The following is a 23592-nucleotide window of genomic DNA, read 5'->3' as shown; positions in this document are numbered from 1 at the left end:
CCCCACCACCACCTCGTGGCATAGTCTCTCCTTTGCCATCCTGCCTGCTTCTTTCTTGCAGTGTATTCAATAAACTTATATCTCCTTTGTTCTGCCTTGGCTGAATTCCTTTACCACCAGTACCACTGGCCTCCATCCCATTGGGATGCCCCACAGATCCCATCACAGCTGCCCCATAAACACGCCCAGTTGGCTTCTAGCTCCCAGAAAGCAGGAGAGAAGTTAAAAAAACAGCTCTTTCTTGACCCCTCCACCCACCTTTCTTCTCCTTTCTCATGAAGCTCCTGGGAACAGCTACCTGCCCTTGCAATCTTGCCCCTCAGTGCCCACTTCCTTTATGTCCAGGTCAGCCTGACTGTGGCTGGAAGCCAAAGGCTGTTCATGGTCCTGATACCTCTGACATAGCTGCCTTTCCCTCCTGCTGGTCCCTTCCTTGCCTGGCTTCTGCGACCAAGCTTGGCCTGCTGTCCAGTTTGAAATTAATTCCCCAGGGCCATTTTATGTTTTCTCAATGGGCATGTCTTTCTTTCCTCCAGATCTTTCTAGAACTTCTCTGCATTGCCTTCAGGGTGCTTGCTTCGGCAGCACATATACTAAAATTGGAATGAATTGCTTTCAGGTTTTCCTGCAAAAACAGTGTGCTTTGGGTTCAAAACAGGATAATAATGTACTGTTATGTCCCTCTTTTTTTTTTTTTTTTTAATTTATGGGCCACCTAGATGGTTCAGTCAGTTAAGTAACTGTCTTCAGCTCAAGTCATGACCTGGGGTCCTGGGATCAAGCTCTGTGTCGGGCTCCCTGCTCAGAAGGGAGTCTGCTTCTCCCTCTGCCCCTCTCCCCTGTTTGTGCATTCTCTCTCTCTCTCTCTCTCTCTCTCTCAAATAAAATCTTTTTTTTTTTTTTAAAGATTTTGTTTATCTGACAGAGAGAGAAACAGCAAGAGAGGGAACACAAGCAGAGGGAGTGGGAGAGGGAGAAGCAGGCTTTCTGCGGAGCAGGGATCCCAATGTGGGGCTCGATCCCAGGATCCTGGATCATGACCTGAGCCAAAGGCAGACGCTTAACTGACTGAGCCAGCCAGGTGCCCCTAAGTCCCTCTCTTTTTACCCATTTGGTTAAAATTTCCCCACAGTTAAATCCACCCACAAAAGGAGAATTATTCCTGAAGAGCTACTAGTCCTGAACATGGTTCTCAGAGATGCGGGCATGTTTGGAGCCTTGCGTTGTGTGCAGAATCCTAAGAGGCTCCTTTGCTAGGAATGTGGTGACACCAGCTGGGGGGTGCAAACCCAGGATCTAGAAGCCAAGATTTGTTGTATCTCTTGGATGACTAATTTCTCTCACCGAACCTGGGAAATAAGGCTGGTTAGACACTGACACTGGGAAGTGCCAGACACAGGCCAATGAACATTATTCAAACCTCAGGCACTTTGTGTTTTGCTGGCTCTCTGGTTTATGCCTGCTGTCCCCGTATTCCAACCAAGATGTGTATTTGTTTTCCAGAGATTCCCAGGGCTAGGTGGAGTTGAATCAGGAAGCCGAAGAGGGTTATTGCTTTCTGTGGATTAGGACTTGGACACTGAGCAATGATAATAGGAACCATGTCCCAGGCCCTTACCATATGGCAGGCCCTGCCCTTGGGATGTTTACAGACACTAAGTGCATCATTACTGCTTATTAGCCATGTGGTTTCAGTGTCCCAAAGACTTTGAAGAAAAGTGGGGTGTACAGTGGCACAGAATAGGGTGAAACCCTGTTATGTAGTGTCCTAGCACCCTGGCTGGTGCGGGAGCATTGCCACTGTTCACAGACGAGCTGGAGGCACAGAGAGGTTGAGGAACAGGCTTGAGGTCATAGAGCTAGTAGCTGTCTGTGCCTGTGTTTAAGCTCAAGTCTGGGGGCCCAAAGAGCTGCTGGCCCGTGAAAAGCAGCAGCTCCATTCCCTTCTCACTGGCCTCAGTTTCCCTGACTGTGTCGTAAGAGGGTCTGATTCTGTCTGATCACTGTAGGCCATAAGGGAGGTGGATGACTTGTCCAGAGCAGGTTCCCTTCCTGTATCTCTTCTGGGTCACCTGCAGGCCAGCTGGGCATCCCAAGGAGCTTCTGGGGTTTCAGGCCATGGTTGCGGGCACGTGGGTCCCTCCTGGAATGAACAGCATGGCCATGGAAGGCCAACAGCCCATCTCTGCTTGCAGACACATCATTCCTCAGCTGACAGTTGTGTATTTCCTGGGACCCAGAGCTCCCCTGGCTCTGAGGGAGGCATGTCAAGAATCCTAAGCTCCACATCCTGGCACTCGAAGTTGATGGCTTGCTAACTGTTGCTAACTGTGGGAACAGTCCAATGAAAACTTGGCCTCCGGCCCCTGCCATTTGACTCTTCCAGCTGTGGTGTAGATGAAGCAGCTGGGCTTGAGTGGGGCTTGAGTCAGTGATTGGGGTGGGCATTGGGGTGAGCTGAGTGGGTCAGCGGGAAACCAGCAGCACTGAGCTCAAAGGGGTTCCTGGCTGTGCAGCTCAGCCCATCTTCATGGTGTCAGGACCCTAGCATGGCAGGGTCTGCAGGGCCTGACCAGAAGGGCACTTTCAGCCCATGAATGGATCATCACAGTGTCCCAAACCCTGCCACTTGGCCAGGCAGAGATGTGGGGCCCTGGGACGAGCTCACATAGATAGATTACCTCCTGTAGGCAGGCAGCCCCTGGCTTCCCCAAGTCCTCTCTTGCTCCAAGTCAGTGGCTGACCCAAGTGCCAGAGCTTTCTGCCCCTCTGGTGCTGGGGAACGAAGGAGGATGACCAAGGACAAAGGATGGAGTATGGGTGAGGCTGATGGAACCACCCAGATGCCGGCACTGAGACCCAGCCGTAGACTGGCATGAAGTCCACATGGTTGGTTCTGTGTCCCACCCTCAGATCTGTCTCTTCCCCTCTGATCCTGTCACTAGCTCAGACCTCCCAGAACCATGAACAGGTCCCCTGACTGTTGAGGGTCGACTTCGCCACTCTGTGCATGCCACAAGGCCAGTCCTCCATCTTGTAGCATGTCACTTCCCTGTCCCAAAGGTGCAGGAACTAGTCCCTGTCTACACTACTGAACCCAAGTTCCAAGGCCTGGTGGGGAAGACTCTCCCTGCTCTGCACCCAACCCCACCCCTGCAGGTGCAGCCGTGCTCGCTCCCTGCTGCCGGACTCCTTTAGTCTTTGCTCTAGAGGATGCCCTGTTTGCCTTCAGTTCCTTGCTCTTTCTCCTGCTGCCCACCATTCTGGATGTGCCCTCTCTATATGGAAATGCTGCTGAGGGGCACCTGGATGGCTCAGTCATTAAGCTTCTGCTTTTGGCTCACGTCATGATCCTAGGGTCCTGGGATTGAGCCCCACGTTGGGCTCCCTGCTTGTGTTCCTTCTCTTGCTGTCTCTCTCTCTCTGTCAAATAAATAAATACAATCTTTGGTGTGGGGGGAGGGAAATGCTTCTGAAATACCACCTCCTCTAACAATGCTGCTGATTCCTCCAGGACACTTTAGCAACAGCTCACCGGATTAAGGACCAGTTCACTCTGCTGCCACAGCCAGAGAGGACTCTTAGAGGCTAGGGGCCTGGTCAAAGCCATCTCTGCCCCAGCCCCTGCCCCAGGCACAGGGTCTAGTTCCACAGGCCTGATGGCTGCTCAGGAAATGTCAGCAGCTTCCTGTTTAATCAAAAATGGCTTTTTTGCTTTGGAATTTCAATGAGAGAACAAGTAGGTCAGTAGTTTGGGCTCATTAAAAGTACTTCACTGTGGGCAGGAGTGTTCATAGGAACTTTGTTTCTAGTGTTTGAGGATAAGTTTTTATTTATTTATTTATTTATTTATTTTTAAAGATTTTATTTATTTATTTGAGAGAGAGACAGTGAGAGAGAGCATGAGCGAGGAGAAGGTCAGAGGGAGAAGCAGACTCCCCATGGAGCCGGGAGCCCGATGCAGGACTCGATACCGGGACTCCGGGATCATGACCTGAGCCGAAGGCAGTCGTCCAACCAACTGAGCCACCCAGGCGTCCCTTGAGGATAAGTTTTTAAAAAATAAAATCGGGGCACCTGGGTGGCTCAGTCAGCTCAGTGTCTACCTTCAGCTCAGGTCATGATCCCAGGGTCCTGGGATCGAGTTCCGTGTCGGGCTCCCTGTTCAGTGGGAAGTCTGCTTCTCCTCTTCCCTCTGTGCTTTCTCTCTCTCTCAAGTAAATAAAGCAAGCCTTAAAAAAAAAAAAAAAAAAAAAAAGTAAAATCATGACCCTTACGCAAATATAAAATATAAAATAAACATGTATCAAAGAGTTTACCTAACTAGTTAATTAACCAAGGGAACTGGTAAGATGTTACAATCAGCTCAAAGGAGAATCCAAAGGTCAGATACATTTATAGAACAGAAATATTGAAATAAATTTGCAAAAGAGGCCAAACTGACTTTTCCACTGTGGGGGAAGGTTGTCCTTAGATAAGAACCATTTGCACTGCTATCAGTTTTCTACAATTTACAGAGTTGTAAAAGAGCTCAAAGACAGTATAAGGCTCAGAGCCTTTTTTAAGTACCAGATAACCTAGCAGGGCCTGTTCCAAGGATGCATAGCTTTCCATTGGAGAATCCAGGAATCTTTTTTGCATGATGCGATTTTCCTTCCACTAACAGCTCACAACTGGAGACAACCCAAATGCCCATCAGTAGGAAAATGGGTAAAATGTGGTATTGTAAATTCATACAATGGAACACTATACTGTAACCGAAATATTATTAATTTTGCATGCCACAGATGCATGCAACAAGACAGATGAATTTTATTGACCTAATGGTGAGTGAAAAAGACTGAAAGAATACAGGTTTCCCCTGCAATCTGAAAGTAAAATGTTTCTATGAAATCTTTCATGGACTGAAATGGCACAAAGAAGCAATTATCATTCATTTATATGGAAAACATTTTTGTGTGCTCTCAGACCCCAAAAGTAACCTCTTAGGTTTTTCTTATACCTTAGGACATATCTTGCCAACAGATGCACAAAATAAACTCAGATAAAGCAGAAAAAATGCTCACACAGTTCAAGCCCATGACAGCTTGCTGCTGGGATGCTGAGTGTACTTGCCATGGCGGGCGTTTGGGGGCATCACTAGTGCTGCTCAGAGTGTCCACCTCCTCTGTTAACTGCTGAATAATGGCTCCTATGAGGTACTAAACCTATGAGGTACTAAACCCTGGAACATGTAAATGTTACCTTATTTGGAAAAAGGGTCTTTGTAGATATGATAAATAAAGGATTTATCGGGATTTATCTTGGATTATCCAGATGGGCCCTAAACGCTGTCACAAGTGTCTTCATAGGAAAGGATCAGAGGGAGATGCCAAGCGCGCGCGTGCACACACACACACATGAGAAGGCCACAGTCAGAGGCAGAGATTGGAGTGACATGCCGAAGTGAAGGATTACCAAGGGATGTAGTCAGCCAGCAGATGTTAGAAGCAGGCAATGGATTCTCTCCTGCAGAATTTGGAGGAAACTCAGAGCCACCAATACCTCAAGGTCTGATTTCTAGCCTCCTGGACTATGAGACAATACATTTCTATTGTTTTAAGCCACAAAGTTGCAGTAATCTGTTACAGCAGCCCTAGGAAACCAATACAGTGTGATTCTATTTATTGAAAAGCTCAAAATCAGTCCATATGAATCCTGAGTTAGATGTCTGAATGGTGGTTAACTTTGATAAAGATGAAGTGATGAGGGATGGGTAATGGGAAAACTGCTAAAGTTCTTTTTTAACCTTCGGTTTTTGACATTTCATTGAGTTCACATTTATTTCATATCCTTTAATATAAAAAATATTTAAAAAAAAGGTAGCCGCCTGGGTGGCTCAGTCAGTTAAGCGTCTGTCTTCGGCTCAGGTCATGAGCTCAGGGTCCTGGGACAGAATCTCTGGTCCAGGCTCCCTGCTCAGCCGGGAGTCTGCTTCCCTCTCTCCTCTGACTACACCCACCCCACGCTTGTGCTCACTTTCTCTCTCAAATGAATAAATTTTAAAAAACTCTTTAAAAAGTATGTTTTAACAGCATGTGTGGCTTCTCAGTATAAGTGGGGTTGATGACAGGTGCCTGGAACCAGACAGTTTTCTTCTGTTTCTGGCATTTGCTGGCTTGGTGGCCTTGGGCAAGTGACGTAACCTCTTTGGGTCTCAATTTTGTCCTTTGTACAGTTCTTATAGGGCTTTTGTGAGGATCTGAGTCATGTTGAGTCATTTTTGAACTGTAGATGCCTAAACAAAAGCAACATAAATGTCCCTTGAATTTACCAGGCATTTCCTGGGTGCTGAGCATCGTGCTAAATCTTTGTCATGCATTCTCCCATTTATTTCTCTACATCAACCCATAAGAGCATCCATTCTGTAGATTAAAAAAAAAAAAACCAGAGGGGCGCCTGGGTGGCTCAGTGGGTTAAGCCTCTGCCTTCGGCTCAGGTCAAGATCTCAGGGTCCTGGGATCGAGCCCCACATCAGGCTCTCTGATCGGCAGGGAGCCTTCTCCCCACCCCCCGCCTGCCTCTCTGCCTACTTGTGATCTCTCTCTCTCTCTCTGTCAAATAAATAAAAAAAACTTAAAAAAAAAAAGCACAACACCCAGAAACACAAAGACAGACAGCTAGTAAATAATGAAGCCAGGATGCAAACTCAGGCTGTCTGGTTGTGAGGACCATTGCCTTAGTCCTACACTAGGGTTGAATGATTATCTCCAGAGTATTAAAACAGTATATATTCTGGTATTTTTTTTAAAGACTTTTCTTATTTATTTGACAGAGGGAGACACAGTGAGAGAGGAAACACAAGCAGGGGGAGTGGGAGAGGGAGAAGCAGGTTTCCCACTGAGCAGGGATCCCAATGTGGGGGTCAATGTGGGTCTCGATCCCAAGACACTGGGATCATGACCTGAGCCGAAATCAGATGCTTAAGGACTGAGCCACCCAGGCGCCCCATATATTCTGGGTTTTTTAATTTTTTTTTTATTTTTAAAGATTTTATCTATTTATCTGAGAGAGAGAGAGAGAGAGAATGCGAGAGAGAGAGAGCGTGAGAGGGGAGAGGTCAGAGGGAGAAGCAGACTTCCCGCCGAGCAGGGAGCCTGACGTGGGACTCAATCCTGGGACTCCAGGATCATGACCTGAGCTGAAGGCAGTTGCCTAACCAACTGGTATTTTATTTTATTTTAAAGATTTTATTTATTTATTGGACAGAGAGAGATCACAAGTAGGCAGAGAGGCAGGCAGAGAGAGAGAGGAGGAAGCAAGCTCCCTACCAAGGAAAGAGCCCGATGTGGGGCTCGATCCCAGGACCCTGGGATCATGACCTGAGCCGAAGGCAGAGGCTTTAACACTCTGAGCCACCCAGGCGCCCCCCAACTGGTATTTTAAAAAGAAAAATACCAGTATCTGTAGTAGGCTATAATTTATGTTAAAAAAAAAAAAAGAGAGAGAAGCAAAAGAACTTATCTGTTTATTTTGCATATTTGTTTATATTCATTAAGTATCTCTAGAAGGATATCAAGAAACAATACAATTAGCTGCATTTGGGAAGAGGAACTACAGGAATGGGTTACATCTGAAATAAAATGAAAACAAAGAACTATAAGGGAATTATATGAACAACTTTATCCCAACGATTTTGAAACATCAACACACAGCTACTTTCTTGCAAAAATATAGTTCAGCAAAGATGATACAGGGAAATTCTGTCTTAGGGTGTCTGGCTAGCTCAGCCTGTAGAGCATGGGACTCCTTATCTCAGGGTAATGAGTTCAAGCCCCATGTTGGGCAGAAAGCCTACCCAAACAAACAAACAAACAAACAAAAAACCTGTCTTAATCTAGAACCATTAAAGAAATGGAATGCTTAATCTAAAATCTGCATCCTAGCCCCTCAGAAGTGTCAGACGAAACCAAAGAAAAACACCAGGAACTGGATAATTTTACAGCAAATTCAGCAAACATTGAAAACAAAAATCCTCTTATACATAATCTTCCAGATAAAGAAGAAAAAGAAGTCTCCTCAACTCACTGTGACTTGATTAAAAAATTAATCCCAAATCAGACATCGACAGCACAAGAAAGCAAAAGGAAAGACCAAAATCACTCATGGACATATATGCAAAAATGCTAAATAAAATACTAGCGAATAGTCCAGCAATGCTAAACATTTATCAAGTCCAATTTTTCTTTTTTTCTGGGAAATTATGATGATGGAATAAAAATTTATTAATGTAGTTCGACCTAAGGAAAAAACCTGTATGACAACTGTGACCGAACAGAACTTCCTTAACTTGATAGAGGATATTTAGCCTCACGGTTTTGGTGGCTCAGTTGTTTAGTGTCTGTGTTCCCGGCCGCACGGGGAGCGCCAAGAGGGCAGGGCTTGTGTGTTTTTATCACCACTGTCTAGCTCGTCGCCTAGCACCGTCCGTGGCACAATGTAAATGCGTGCTGCATGAAAGATGGACCTTTAGCTGAGGTAAGGTTTGGGAACGCTGGAGCTCTACACTCATCACCCCGCCCCATCGAACACACCATTCAGGAGCATCCGCCATCCACAGCTCCAGCGAAAACCCCAAAACGTCTGGAGCCTTTTTTTGTGGCCGTGCCGGTGACAATGCGCCTGCGCTAGCCAGAGATGGGAGGGACGCGAGCAGAGGGGCCGGGACCGTAGGCGCTTGCGCGGCGGCGGGATGTAGGCGGGACCTTGCGGCGCCTGCGCTATCGGTGGCGGCTGTGTGGGGCGGGACAGGGGCGGGCCGAGGGCGGGGGCCGCGAGGAAGGCAGGGCGGGCTGGGCGAACGGCGCCGCGGGGTTGGCTGCTGCCCTAAGGCCGGACTCAACGGATTCGGGCCGCGCCACCGGGCGAGCTCGCCGCCCGGCCCATCCCGGAGCCAGCGAGCGAGCGAGGCGACGCCGCGCGGTAAGAGCCAGGGCCGGGTTCCCTCAGTGTGCGCTGGCGGGCCGCGCGGCCAGGCCCTGGCGGCCCCGCAGACCCCAGCGGGCCCGCGCCTGCGCGGTCCCCCGCCGGGGGCCCCCCCACAGCCCGTCCCGCGCCTGCGCCGTCCCCCTCCGGGGCTTCTGGGCCGACCCCCGGGTCCCCCGGCGGCTCCTGGCTGGTGTATGCGGCCCAGGTGGTTTTGGGTTCCTCGCCTGCTGGCCCCTCCGAGCCAGGTGACTGAGCGTGTCCCTCGCGCTTTGTTTTCCCCGTGCCCCAGAAGAGGCTGGGACCGGCGCCCCATAGCCTTGGTCCTTTAGTCCCCTTCCCCCGGCGGAGACACCGCTGCTCGGGGCGCCGAGGACGCGGCTCGGGGAGTAGCGCCGCGGGTGGGCGGCGGACCCAGGGCCTCCTGTGGGCTCTGCTTCCGCTGGGGTACGCGCCCCCACCGTCTCCCCTCTCGGAAGGGAGGTCATCGTTAAGCGAGCGGAATGTCGGTTTTTTCTTGAGACCTGGTTAATTGCATCAGGTTAAATATGAATAATAGTTTTTTATTGAGGGAATTTTGCATTTTCCTCAACCTGGTAATTGTGTGGCATACGTGGTTATATTTAAGACATCATAGTTCATTGTTGGGCACCTCTCCTGGAGATGACTGGAAAATAAATCCTTTTCCACGTAGTTTCAGCCTATTTACAAGACCAAGTAAGGATCCAGTGATAATTCAAATGTAGAGAACTTTGATTTGTTGTGCCCTTGATAATTTACCGGCAAGTACGGGAGGGTCCAGGAAAAATTCCCATAAATTCACTGCCCTATATTGATTGCAGGGGAAAGTGTGTTGTAAAAAGAGCATCTCTAGCCACTGATAATATTTTCTAAGATTACAGCAGATTAAGGAAACTAAAAAATGTTGCAGAGCCCAACAGTGTTTCCAGGAGGATGTATCTTGAAATGAAATCAGAGCTTTGTAGACATCAGCAGACGTCAGCATAACACATGTAGGTTATGAAATGGTCAAACCAATACTGACAGGTATATCTGTAAGGAGAAGTGGGGTATTGGTTTGGGGAAAGTCTTTTTAGGTAAATAAATAGCTAACTGATCCAGTAATTTTTTTTCCTCTTTAAAAATGTCTTCTTTCCCCCTTTGATTTACTTTACACCAAGCAGTCTTTAAGACGCAGCAACTTTAGGTAGCTGGAGAATGTTTCTTAATAGCCTGTGTATACTCTAGGTATGTAGGGATTTTCTTGACATTCATTTTCAGTAAGAAACTGAATATTGTGCCATAGAAAAGCTTTAAACTTGAATTTTTAGGGTCTGTATCTACATTGTGTTGTTTTGAGATGGGATTTCTGTAAAGCAGAAGTTCTTTTTATAAACGATTTGACACAGTACATTCTTAATTTCACATGACTCAGCTGATAGTATTGCTTCGGTTCAAAATTATTACCTGGGTTGGGTTTTCATAATATGTAAAACTTGCCATGTAACTATATACATATTTATTTTTTAATTTTTTAATTTTTATTTTTTAAAGATTTATTTGTTTGAGAGAGAGCGTACACATGGGTCTGTGTGTGCCTACGAATGGGGAGGGGCAGGGGGAGCCAATCTCAAGCAGACTCCTCACTGAGCATGGAGCTGGGCCTCCATCCCAGCACCTTCGGAGATCATGCCCCCAGCCGAAATCAAGAGTGGGATGCCCAACCAACTGAGCCACCCAGGTGCCCCGAACCTTATACATATTTAAATCACAAATGCTAACTTGTACTTACCATTATGCAAACTGTCCAGCTCAGTAGAGGACTGGTGACCCGGTATCAGCAGGCTAGAGATGCTTTCTTGGTTTTATGGCTTGGGGCAAATCACTTGTCCTTTCTGGACCTTCCTTTCCCTATCTGTAAACGCGAGGGATGGCGGAGAAGGGAAGAGATGGAACGGAGCTCCAGTTGCCACTTTTTTTTTTTTAAGATTTTATTTACTTGACAGAGAGAGAGAGAGAGAGAGATCACAAGTAGGCAGAGAGGCAGGCAGAGAGAGATCGGGGAATCAGGCTGCCTGCTGAGCAGGGAGTCTGATGCAGGGGCAAAGGCAGAGGCTTAACCCACTGAGCCACCCAGCCCACCCCTTTTTTTAGATTTTATTTATTTATTTGGCAGAGAGAGCAAGAGACCGCAAGAGAGGGAACACAGGCACAGGGAGTGGGAGAGGGAAAAGCAGGCTTCCCGAAGAGCAGGGAGCCCGATGCGGGGCTCAATCCCAGGACCCTGGGATCACGACCTGAGGTGAAGGCAGACACTTAACAACTGAGTCACCCAGGTGCCCCTAGTTGCCACTTTTAAAACATTTAATGGGTCCTTGTCTATAGAGTTCTCTTCCCTCGTAGTAGAAATGGGTCTTCTCATCTGTTCCATGACATTGTTTGTGGTCCCTCTGGAAAGACAGTGAGTGAGGCCATCATTAAACTGGTGAGAACAAATCTTGGAGACTCTTGGTCAAACCCCTGAAAGGAGGGTTGAATGGGCCTTAGGGTATAGAGAAAAACAAGAGCAATGAGAGGGAGTTTTTCACTAAATTTATTCAATGAAAGGACTGCCCTTTCTAAAAAGTATATATATGTGTCATTTTCTTGGTGTTGAAATTAAGCATTTTTTTATTAAATGTTATAGTAAATGATGGTATATGGTGATTGTAAATGGCAAATACAAGGTTGGTTATCTTATCACAATAAGATATTTTTAGAAATAAAGCCTAAAATCTTTTCACTATTGTTGTTAGGGAGTTCAAAAAGTTCTTAGGGCTTTTGGTGGTAAGACTATTAAAATGGAGATTATTATTTTTTTTTTAAGATTTTATTTATTTATTTGACAGATAGAGATAGGCTGAGAGGCAGTCAGAGAGAGAGAGGAGGAAGCAGGCTCCCCGCTGAGCAGGGAGCCCGATGCAGGGCTCGATCCCAGGACCCTGGGATCACGACCTGAGCCGAAGGCAGAGGCTTTAACCCACTGAGCCACCCAGGCGCCCCTGGAGATTATTTTTTAAGAGTAAATATGACTTTACTTTGTGGTCATCTGTCCAAATCCACAGGCAACTGGGAAGATGGGTTAAATTTGCTTGGTACTAAAGATGTTACTATTCTGATTATTCTTTCCTACTGGATATAAAATGTCAGGATATTTTTTTGTGTGTGCTTCTGCCAACAAAATAAGCCTAGGCAGGGAAATTCCTCTTGGTGGTTGGAATTGTTAGTGGTGAATAGACTAGCTGCTGAGGTAAAGAACCCCCATGGGGTTTCTTTCTGAGCTCAGAAATCTTTTAGTATTGTGGCCTCAGTCTTTTGCTGTGAAACATGACCATTGAGAAATCAGGCTTACAGACTGTATTTCAGATATGTTGAGGGGAAGAAGTGGCAATGGTTTGTTCAAAGGAATGTAGCAGATGATCTTTCTGTCTGTGAAGTCTTTAAAATTCATCCTGGTCTGCTGTTAATAACAAATAAGATTTAGTTATTGTAAATCTTTTTTCTTTTATATTCACAAAACTGTAGTATATCAAAATGTATCAAACACATTTTAAAAGTGTCTTGAGTTAAAATGAATAATGCAGTGTAATTCTTTTTTTTTTTTTTAAAGATTTTATTTATTTATTTGAGAGAGAGACAGTGAGAGAGAGCATGAGCGAGGAGAAGGTCAGAGAGAGAAGCGGACTCCCCGCGGAGCCGGGAGCCCGATGGGGGACTCGATCCCAGGACTCCAGGATCATGACCTGAGCCGAAGGCAGTCGTCCAACCAACTGAGCCACCCAGGCGTCCCATGCAGTGTAATTCTTTGTGATACTAATTTCTGTGCTTAGAAGAGTGACTGCTCTTAGCTACCTCTAAGTTCCCTATTTTCTTTTTCTTTTTTTTTAAATTTTTTAATTTAATTTTTTTTTTAAAGATTTTATTTGTTTATTTGACAGAGAGAGATCACAAGTAGGCAGAGAGAGAGGGAAGCAGACTCCCCGCAGAGCAGAGAGCCCGATGCGGGGCTCGATCCCAGGACCCTGAGACCATGACCTGAGCCGAAGGCAGAGGCCCCAACCCACTGAGCCACCCAGGCGCCCCCCCCTTTTTTTTTTAAGATTTTATTTATTTATTTGACAGAGAGAGATCACAAGTAGGCAGAGAGAGAAGGGGAAGCAGGCTCCCCACCAAGCAGAGAGCCTGGTCCGGGACTCGATCCCAGTACCCCGAGACCACACCCGAGCCAAAGGCAGTGGGTTAACACTGAGCCACCCAGGCGCCCCTAAGTTCTCTATTTTTAAGAATAATTGGGTAACTCCCAAAAGGAAATTTGTCTACTAGAAAAGAGTGCAGATCTGTTAACAGTGTTTTCCCCACATCACCAGTGTAGTTCTTTTCTGGTTAAATCCAGCGGTTTGTTCCTGCCTCTGTCTTTGCAAAATATATCTGTTCATAGTCATCCCACATCCCCACCACCAAGTTTAAGTCCTTCAACAGCTACCACTGTCTTCATAATCAGATTTACTAATCCTTATCTTGTTATCCAGGATGCTTCATCACTGGGCTTTGACCTCCATTCTCATACCCCCACCCACCTTTTTTGGTGGTTCACTGAGTTTTGCTGAACCTCTATTGGTCCCTTAACTCTCTCCAGTCTCCGTGTCTCCCTCTGCTGGAATGTTCTTCTCTCACTTCATCCCATTATCACCTTATACTCAGCTTAGATATTACCTTGCCTTGAAGGCATCCCTTGATCTATTTCCTGCATACCTGTCCAGCTTCCTGTCTAGTGAGGATTTGGTGCCCTGTGTTTTGTCTGTTCTCTCCACTAGCCAGTGACGTCACAGTGCATAGCAGAGTGTGTGGCTTGACCAAAGGTTGTTTCATCTGCTGGGTGCGTTATGTGCTAGGCATGTTAGCACTGTAAGGAAGTAGAGATTACTTTAAGTCTTTGCCCTTGGGCGTTTTACTCTAGGTGCACTTGACCTCTCCAGCTGTGAGACACCCTCCAGTTGTACACACCGATTTGCAAAGTCTATTTAGTTGTATCTTAGCGTTTAACTCAAATTTTATTTCTTGAAGGAGGGACTGTCTCATACATGTTTTATAACCTAGAAACCATCTGGGCATTATCTTTGTTCCCAGCTCTGGAAGGAATGTGCATTTGTTCTGTATTGCTTCCCTCATTCCCCTTGGATACCTTCCACCTTGGGTTTTTTGTTTTTGTTTTAATTTGATGTGTTTGGACAGTAAAGGTTTAAGAAATAAAAATATTAAATCGCAATTTCTCTATTGTGCATATAACATAGGGAAAACAAATGATAAAGGGAGGGGCCCCTGGCTGGCTCAGAGGGGAGAGCATTTGACTCTTGATCTGAGGGTTTTGAGTTTGAGCCCCATTTTGGATGTAGAGATTACTTAAAAATAAGATTTTTTTTTTAAAGATTTTATTTATTTATTTGACAGACAGAGATCACAAGTGGGCAGAGCAGCAGGCAGATAAGGAGGGGGATGCAGGCTCCCTGCTGAGCAGAGAACCCAATGTGGGGCTTGATCCCAGGACCCTGGGATCATGACCTGAGCCGAAGGCAGAGGTTTTAACCCACTGAGCCACCCAGGTGCCCCAAGTTTTTTTTTTTTAAGACTTGTTTTAACCCCGTCTGCCTCTCTGCCTACTTGTGATCTCTGTCTGTCAAGTAAATAAAAATCTAAAAAATAAAACATCTGCCTTAAAAAAAATAAAAAGACTTGTTTATTTTCAAGAGCAAGCTCTTGTGTGCACATGTATACATGTGAGTGAGAGGAGAGGCAGAGGGAGAGAATCCTCAAGCAGACTTCCAGCTGAACATGGATTCCCCACTCAGGGCTCCGTCCCATGACCCATGAGATGATTACTTGAGCCAAAAACCAAGAGTTGGATGCTTAACTGACTCAGCCACCCAGGTACTCCCAAAATAAAATGTTAAGAAAAAAATGATGAAGGGAAAAGATACTTTGTCTATTATAAAAAGGCCCCATATTACACATCTTTTCAAAAGAACTGAGGTTATACAAAGAAAAATAAAAAAGACCCTGGTTAAGGGTGCCTGGCTGGCTCAGTCAGTTAAGTGTCTGCCTTCTGCTCAGGTTATGATTCCAGGGTTCTGGGATCAAGTTCCACATGAGGCTATCTGCTCAATGGGGAGCCTGCTTCCTCCTTCAGTCTGTGCCACCCCCCCTGCTAGTGTGCGAGGGCATGCTCTCTCTCTCTAATAAATAAAATCCTAAAAAAGAAAAAAAAAGACCCTGGTTAAGCTTAGGAAAGAGTCATGCAGAAAACCTAGCAGCACTGTTAAGATTTGTGAAGAAATACTGGTTAAAAATTAAAATTGTCCATTTCTTCCTCTCTCCCTTCTTATATTCTTGGGAAAAAACCCAGGTCAGCCATTTTCCAGTTGCACCTCTTCTACTGAGAATTCCCAACGCAGTCTGTTGGGGCTGCTTTTTTTTTCCAGAAGAGTCACCATTGGACACTTTCTCCTAAGAGAAGCCCCTTTTCTCCTACCTAGGAGACAGCCAGTGTCCTGAGTCCCACACCCTTTTTCCCTGGAAATTTCTCCTTGTTGTGGTTTGGTTTTATCCTACCAGGCTCAAGGATTCTTGAGCAGGACCTATTGGATTTTCTTCTTGCACACTTTTCTTTTTTAAACCTTAGTGGATTTGAGCCAGTCTTAAATCTTCTCTCTCGTGTTCTTTCTTGTTCTCCCTCTCTGGCACTCCACATTTTCTGCAGACTCCATTGAATCCTTACGGTTACCCAGGTCTGCTGTGTCTCCCCCATTAGCAATTACCTGCTGACCTTTTCAACCTATCTCCCTCCTTTTTAGTCTTCATGCCAACCTCATTGCAGTCTTATTCATTCTTGCCCGGTGCCCCCATGCAAGGCTTCCAGCTTTTCATTTTTTTTAATCTTTTTTTTTTTTTTTAAATCTCCTCCTTGCCTTAGGCCTTGGCCCCCACTTCCTTTTTCATCATTCTTTTTTTTTTTTTTTTAAAGATTTTATTTATTTATTTGACAGAGAGAGATCACAAGTAGGCAGAGAGGCGGGGGCGGGGGAGCAGGCTCCCCTCCGAGCAGAGAACCCAATGCAGAGCTTGATCCCAGGACCCTGAGACCATGACCTGAGCCAAAGGCAGAGGCTTAACCCACTGAACCACCGAGGCGCCCCCCCCTTTTATCATTCTTTATTATTCATGTATTCGTTTGAATACAAGAATACCTGAGTGCCTGTATTCTTTTGAATACATGACTGATGTATTCATGTATTCAATCGTATATTTGTTTGCAAACATGTATGTTTTTAAAAAAAATAACAGGATTATTGAGATATAATTCATATACCATAAAGTTCACTCTTTTTGAAGTGTACACTTCAGTGCTTTTACGTATATCCATAGAGTTTTGCGTTGATCACCACTGTCTAATTCCAGAACATTTTCATCACCTCAGAAAGAACCTTTGTTCTGATTAATAGTCACTTCCCATTCTCTACTCCCTCCAGCCCCTGGAAGTCCCTAATCTACTTATGTCTCTATAGATTTGCCTGATCTGGGCATTCATAGAAATGGAATCATACAGTTTGTGCCCATTTGTCTGCCTTCTTTCGTTTAGCATGATCTTTTTAAGTATTGTCCATGTTGTAGCATTTATTAGTACTTCATTCCTTTTATGGCCAAATAATAGTTTATACTTTGTTGATGGACATTTGGGTTTTTTCCACTTTTGGTGATTATAAATAATGCTGCCCTGGACATTCATGTGTAGGTTTCTTTGTGGTTGAATATTTTCAGTTCTTTTGGGTGTGTACCTCAGAGTGGAGTCACTGGGTCACGGGATAGCTGTGCTAAACTTTGAGGAACCAACAAACTTCCAAAGCTGCATATTTTACATTCCCACTAGCAGTGTATGAGGGGTTCAGATTCGCCACCTCCTCATCAGTGTAAGGTTTTGCGAGAATACTTTAAAAAAATTTTTTTGACACTTCTTGTTTTCTTCACTTAGTATTTCTGGAAATTCCATTAAATCAGCTGGCATCACTCTGACTCATTGTGATTAATAGCTTCATAGTAGTATTCCATAGTAAAAATACACTATTTAGTCATTCGGTTCAGCAGAGTTATTTATTTATTTAGCTTTATTTAGTTTTCTTAAGGAAAAGGATCAAGAATCATAAGCTCTACTGATGGAGCCAGCCAGGTGCTCCATCAGTTCAGCAGATATATATTATGTGACTTTTTTTTTTAAGATTTTGTTTATTTCTGTGACAGAGATCACAAGAAGGCAGAGAGGCAGGCAGGGCGGGGTGTGTGTGTGTGCCGGGGGTGGGGGGTGGGGGGGGGTGGGGGGGGGAGCAGGCTCCCTGCTGAGCAGAGAGCCTGATGCGGCTTTCTCCCAGGACCTTGGGATCACGACCTGAGCCGAAGGCAGAGGCTTAACCCACTGAGCCACCGAGGCACCCTATATTATGTGACAAGATCTTAAGTGCCGGGCACTCTTCTAGGCTCTGGGGCAACAGCATTGAACAAAACAAACAAAATCCTTTGCACTCTTTGGATTTACTTTCTGGCAGGGGAGTGGTGAGAAGTTAGGAAATAAGTAAGTAATGCAGATTGGGTTTTACCGGTGCAGTTTGAGTCTGTGGCAGCTTTCTGAATAGTGTAGATAAAGTACTAAAGGCTAGAGATTACCCTAAATGTTACAAGCTACTGGGACGCCTGGGTCGCTCAGTTGGTTAAGCGGCTGCTTTCGGCTCAGGTCATGATCCCAGAGTCCTGGGATCGAGTCCCACATCGGGCTCCTTGCTCAGCAGGGTGCCTGCTTCTCCCTCTGCCTCTGCCTGCCACTCTATCTGCCTGTGCTCACTCTTGCTCTCTCTCTCTCTCTCTGACAAATAAATAAAATCTTAAAAAAAAAAATGTTACAAGCTACTGTACGTCTATATTCATATTAATCATTTGCAGGTAAAAGTAGAAACATTTTCATAAAGGAAAAAATAGAAAACAACCAGCTGGTAAATGTGGATATGGAATTTTTGGGCAGATAAACTGTTGAGCCTTAAAAGGTCTTGGTAACAAAGTTTGGTTTTTTTTTTTGAAGTTGATTCCACACCTAGCATGGAGCCCAACGCAGGGCTTGAACTCAAGAGCCTGAGATGAAAACCTGAGCTGAGAACAAGAGTCAGAAGTCCAACCTACTGAGCCACCTAGGCACCCCAAAGTTTGCATATTTATAAATTGTATCCAAGCCCTCTTGCTCTAGTGATCAGTAATAGACACCTTTCACCAAAGCCAGGTAGAGTATATATGTGTTACAAGTTTTTGATAGATGTAGCTAAGAGTACTTTTGGGTGACATGGCAAAACTTGCAGCTCATACAAAAGTCTTGTTTTTCTTTCTGAACTTATATGTATTTATTATATTGCCCTGTGAATTATTGAGGTTGTCACTATAGTAAGCCCTACTCTAAATTATTTATGCTGATGCTTAGGGAAAATAATCTGGATCTTCTAGAGTGGTTAAGTCTAGAGGGAAAAATGATGTCCATCCGCACAAGGACAGATTTATATTGATATGCAGCCTAGTTGGACCTACACTAACCCCTCTTGGTTGACTCTAGAAGTACTGCAGTTAAAATAAACATTTCTCTTCTGAGTTTTTTTTTTTTTTTTTTTTTTTATTTTCAGCATAACAGTATTCATTGTTTTTGTACCACACCCAGTGCTCCATGCAGTCCGTGCCCTCTCTAATACCCACCACCTGGTTCCCCCAACTTTCCACCTCCCCACCCCTTCAAACCCTTCAGATTGTTTTTCAGAGTCCATAGTCTCTCATTGTTCACCTCCCCTGTTCTGAGTTTTTTTATTTTGGACTTGGTAATGAAGTTAGAAATGCACCCTTTAGACACATACTCAACCTTCCCATTCAGTTCAAAGGCTTGCTTGGTTGGACCTAACTCCGTCAAAATCGAATGCAAATCATTTATTAGTAACCAGAATTTCATTGTAATGAATAAAATGTTTTGCAAAAAAAGTTTTTGGCATTCAGTTACTAATGCTCCTTTGTTTTGTTTTGTTTTTAAAGATTTTTTATTTATTTGACAGAGAGAGAGAGACAGAGATCACAAGTAGGCAGAAAGGCAGACAGAGAGAGAGAGGGGAGCAGGCTCTCCGCTGCAGAGAGCCCCAGTCCCAGCACCCTGAGATCATGACCTGATCCGAAGGCAGAGGCTTAACCCACTGAGCCACCCAGGTGCCCTACATTCCTTGTTTTTAAAAAAAGTGCAACCTGTAAGTTTATGTTAAAATTGTATTTCTGAAGGCCTAGTGTAGAATATAAATGTCAGTCAGGAAGCTGCTAGCTGTATTGGGATTCTGTTTTATTTATTTATTTATTTATTTATTTATTTATTTTAACCTTTTTAAAAAAAAATTAAATTTATTTATTTATTTTTAAATAAACATATAATGTATTTTTATCCCCAGGGGTAGGGATTCTCTTTTTTTAAAAAAGATTTTATTTATTTGACAGAGAGACACAGTGAGAGAGGGAACACAAACAGGGGGAGTGGGAGAGGGAGAAGTAGCCTTCTTGCCGAACAGGGAGCCCAATGCGGAGCTCCATCCCAGGACCCTGGGATCATGACCAGAGCTGAAGGCTGAAGGCAGAGCAGACGCTTAACGACTGAGCCATCCAGGTGCCCCTGTACTGGGATTCTTTTTTTTTTTTAATTATTCATTTATTTATTTCACAGAGAGAGAGATCACAAGCAGGCAGAGAGGCAGGCGGAGAGAGAGGGGGAGGCAGGCCCCCCCCGAGCAGAGAGCCCGATGTGGGGCTCGATCCCAGGACCACCCTGAGATCATGACCTGAGCTGAAGGCAGAGGCTTAACCCACTGAGCCACCCAGGCGCCCCTGTACTGGGATTCTTAATCACTTCCTCTCCTGTCTTTTGCTGTGACTCCCTCGGCCATCATACACCTTGGGTTGGGTTCCAAAATTTTATTTATAGAACGAATACATAAGTTTTATGAAGTCTGTATTAATAGTACTGTGGAATCTAATGAGCATCTTTATCAGCAGAGCTGAAAAAGCATATATTTCATGTGTACCTTTCATTAAATGTGGTCCTCTCACAACACATCTTGAGGTAGTTTTTTAAATAAGATTTTATTTATTTATTTGACAGAGACACGAGAGAGGGAATACTAGCAGGGAGAGTGGGGGAGGGAGAAGCAGGCTTCCCACTGAGCTGGGACCCTGATGCGGAGCTTACTCCCAGGACCCTGGGATCACAACCTGAGCCGAAGGTGGGATGTCCAATGACTGAGTCACCCAAGCGCCCCACATCTTGAGGTAGTTAGCACAACTATTATTTTCCTTAATTTTATAAATGAAGAAATGAGGTTAAGAATACAGAGTTAACCAGTGGCCAAGACTGGATTTGAGCCACGGTTTCTGACTAAAGGTTTTATGTTCTTTTTACTATGATATGCTGCCTTTCAACTAGAATGCATTTGTCATAAGGCTGAAGGAACTTACATTGCTATTTAGCCTGGAGAATGGAAGACTTAGGTGGGCATTGTTTCTCTTGTAATTGAAATAGTTGAAGGAATTTATTTTGTGTTGCTTTGGCAGATATTCTGGTAAATGGCAGTTCCAATTGCACTGATACTTAGCTGCATAAACTGCCCAAGAATTGAAGGAGCTGCCCCTTTCAAGTTATTGCCTGGTAACAAAGGCTGCGGGATGTCAAGGGATGGTGCCTGACCTGTTTTACCGAAGTCCTTTCTCCACTTGCTCCCCTTCTTTGTATCCTCCCTCTGCATCCTTTATTGCCTGAGCTCTTAGCTGGGCCTCCTCGCTTCTCTTTCTCGCATCTTTTTCCTTAACCACTCAGAGGCAGATTTTAAGTGTGAGATGGTCTTGTGTTTGATTGGTTCATTTTATCACATTTGGAGTATATCCTTGTGATAAGATTTAATGATAATTCTGTTCTTTTTGGTTCATTTTATCACATTTGGAATGTATCCTCTTTTATTTTATTTTATTTCTTTTTTTTTTAAGATTTTATTTACTTATTTGACAGAGATCACAAGTAGCAGAGAGGCAGGCAGAGAGGGAGGGGAAGGGAAGCAGGCCCCCCCGCTGAGCAGAGAGCCCGATGTGGGGCTCGATCCCAGGACCCTGGGATCATGACCTGAGCCGAAGGCAGAGGCTTTAACCCACTGAGCCACCCAGGCGCCCAGTTTTATTTTATTTCCTTTAAAGATTCTATTTTGGGGTGGCTCCGTTGGTTAAGTGTCCCACTTGTGATTTTGGCTGAAGTCACACTCTCAGAGTCATGAAATCATGCCCTCCGTCAGTCTCTGTGCTCAGCTCCTTTCCCTGTCCCTGTCTTCCCAACTCGAGTATGCATACACACACTCTCTCAAAAAAAAGATTATATTTTTAAGTAATCTTTACACCCAGCATGGGGCTTGAAGCCACAACCCTAAGATCAAGGGTCACATGCTCTACTGACAAAGCCAGGTAGGCACCCCTCCTTCTGTATTATTTTCAATAAAATGACAGAAAAGTATGAATTTGGAATTTGGAATTTATTTTCTGATACTATTCTTAGAGGAATTTTTTTTTAAACTGGAAATGAAAATTGAAGACTGTATACTAGGCTGGTAGGCTAAAGGAGAGGTTTATTATGTAAGTATGAGATTCTCTAATGAAAGGCTAATTCAGTATTTACTTTCTCACTGAAGGTTAATATCCTTGGAGATAAGCGCCCAAGGTTCTTACCTTATTTTGTTCCCATTTGCCTGTGATTGTGCAAATTTTGCATAGAAAAAGCTTCATAGGTGCTGGGTTTGCCTGGCCAAAGCAGTTACCAAAGGAGTTACTGCAAATGCGCAGAGATGTGGCAAGCAGTGGCAGGTTCTGTGTTGACATGAGTGACTTCTGAGAAAGGATTATTAGGATTCTCAGTTACTGCACATCTTTGAAGGTGGTTTCAGAGATTAGTGAGGTCAAGAAGAAAAAGACCTGTCACCTCTCAGACAGCTGATGAATTTTTGCATAGCAGTTACTGTTTTGTCTTTTGTCAATGAAATTAAAAAAAATTTTTTTGTCAGAAGCCCAGACTTTAGGTATTTGTTTAGTGATTAAGTCTCTGTGCCATGCTGCAAGTGAGACAGTCAGCTAAGAGAATTCTTCCTGCAGATGTACCATACAATGTAAACTAAAGTTATCCCACTGGTATCTGGAGCCTTTAGAGATGAACCATTGTGAATATCTGATAGGCAGCTAACTGAGGTTAGTGTAGGAACTTCCCATTTCAGCTGATGTCTGATGATAAATCAGCCCTTCCAGCCCCCACTGGAAGGCTTTTGAAGAGTGAGAAGGAGGACCCAGCTACTTTGAAGGCAGTTCATTTGGTGTAGGGGCATCTCTGATAATTAGCTGTTCCAGAATCTGCCTCTTGATAACTTTTAGTGACTAGTGCTATTACTGCTTTCTGGATCTTTTCAAATTTGAAAATAGCCATTATTTTTTAAACAGTCTAATGAGTTGAAAATTTCTCTTCTTTGACTTGTTTCCAGAGCCTTATATTAGCATTTTCTAAGTTGGAGGTAAGATGCTGTGACTTTTGTATGGGAAGCTATTCTTCTTTTTTTTTTTTTTTTTAAAGATTTTATTTATTTACTTGACAGAGATCACAAGTAGGCAGAGAGGCAGGCAGAGAGAGAGAGAGGAGGAAGCAGGGTCCCTGCCGAGCAGAGAGCCTGATGTGGGGCTCCATCCCAGGACCCTGAGATCCTGACCTGAGCCGAAGGCAGAGGCTTTAACCCACTGAGCCACCCAGGTGCCCCGGGAATCTATTATTCTTAATATCTGCTACTAGTAACCTTTTACTGAAATTCACAGTTTGCTAACATCATGTAGTAGTGTTGCAAAATTTTACTTTTTATTTATTTTATTATTATTATTTTTTAATAATTATTTTTTAAGATTTTATTTATTTGTCAGAGAGAGCACAAGCAGAGGGAAGAGCAGGAAGAGGGAGAGGCAGGCTCCCCGCCAAACAAGGAGCCCGATGTGGGATTTGATCCCAGGACCCTGGGATCATGATCCGAGCCGAAGGCAGATGCCTAACCGACTGAGCCACCCAGGCTTCCCATGCAAAATTTTACTTTTTAAAAAATTGGAATGAAGAAGTAGAAAGAAACATATTTTACATGTTCTATTTTTTTTTTTAAGATTATATATATTTGAGAGAGAGCACGCGCACATGAGTTGGGGGGGGCATGGAAGGAGAAGGAGAAGCAGATTCCCTGCTGACCCTCGGGTCATGACCTGAGCTAAAGGCAGACACTCAACTGAGCCACTCAGGAGCCCCTCTGTTTTCTTAATATCTTAATGGTTATGTTGTATTGAAATTCTGACAGGTGATTGAGCTCTATTGCTTGAACTTGCAATACATTACTCATGCAGTGAAGAAGAACAGTGCGGTCCTAAATTGGCAACAGCAAAATCAGTGTAATTGAGTTACATGGTTTATCTCAGCATTCAAGAGTGTGG

General features: G+C 44.5%; 1 protein-coding gene across 2 annotated transcripts in view; it reads left to right on the top strand.

Annotated features, from left to right (window-relative positions):
• The first annotated feature begins 8792 nt into the window (after positions 1-8792).
• Positions 8793-23592, top strand: part of SPECC1L (sperm antigen with calponin homology and coiled-coil domains 1 like) — a 138592-nt gene continuing 123792 nt past the window's right edge. For both annotated transcript variants that reach the window (XM_047696593.1, XM_047696594.1), the window contains exon 1: positions 8793-8961. The gene's annotated coding sequence lies outside the window, so the exon portion shown is untranslated. The remainder of the gene's footprint in view (positions 8962-23592) is intronic.

The sequence above is a fragment of the Lutra lutra genome, chromosome 12, assembly GCF_902655055.1.
Source record: "Lutra lutra chromosome 12, mLutLut1.2, whole genome shotgun sequence".
In the NCBI taxonomy this organism is placed as follows: domain Eukaryota; kingdom Metazoa; phylum Chordata; class Mammalia; order Carnivora; family Mustelidae; genus Lutra; species Lutra lutra.
The sequence above is the reverse complement of the archived record's forward strand: the minus strand, read 5'-3'. Positions and strand labels throughout refer to the sequence as shown.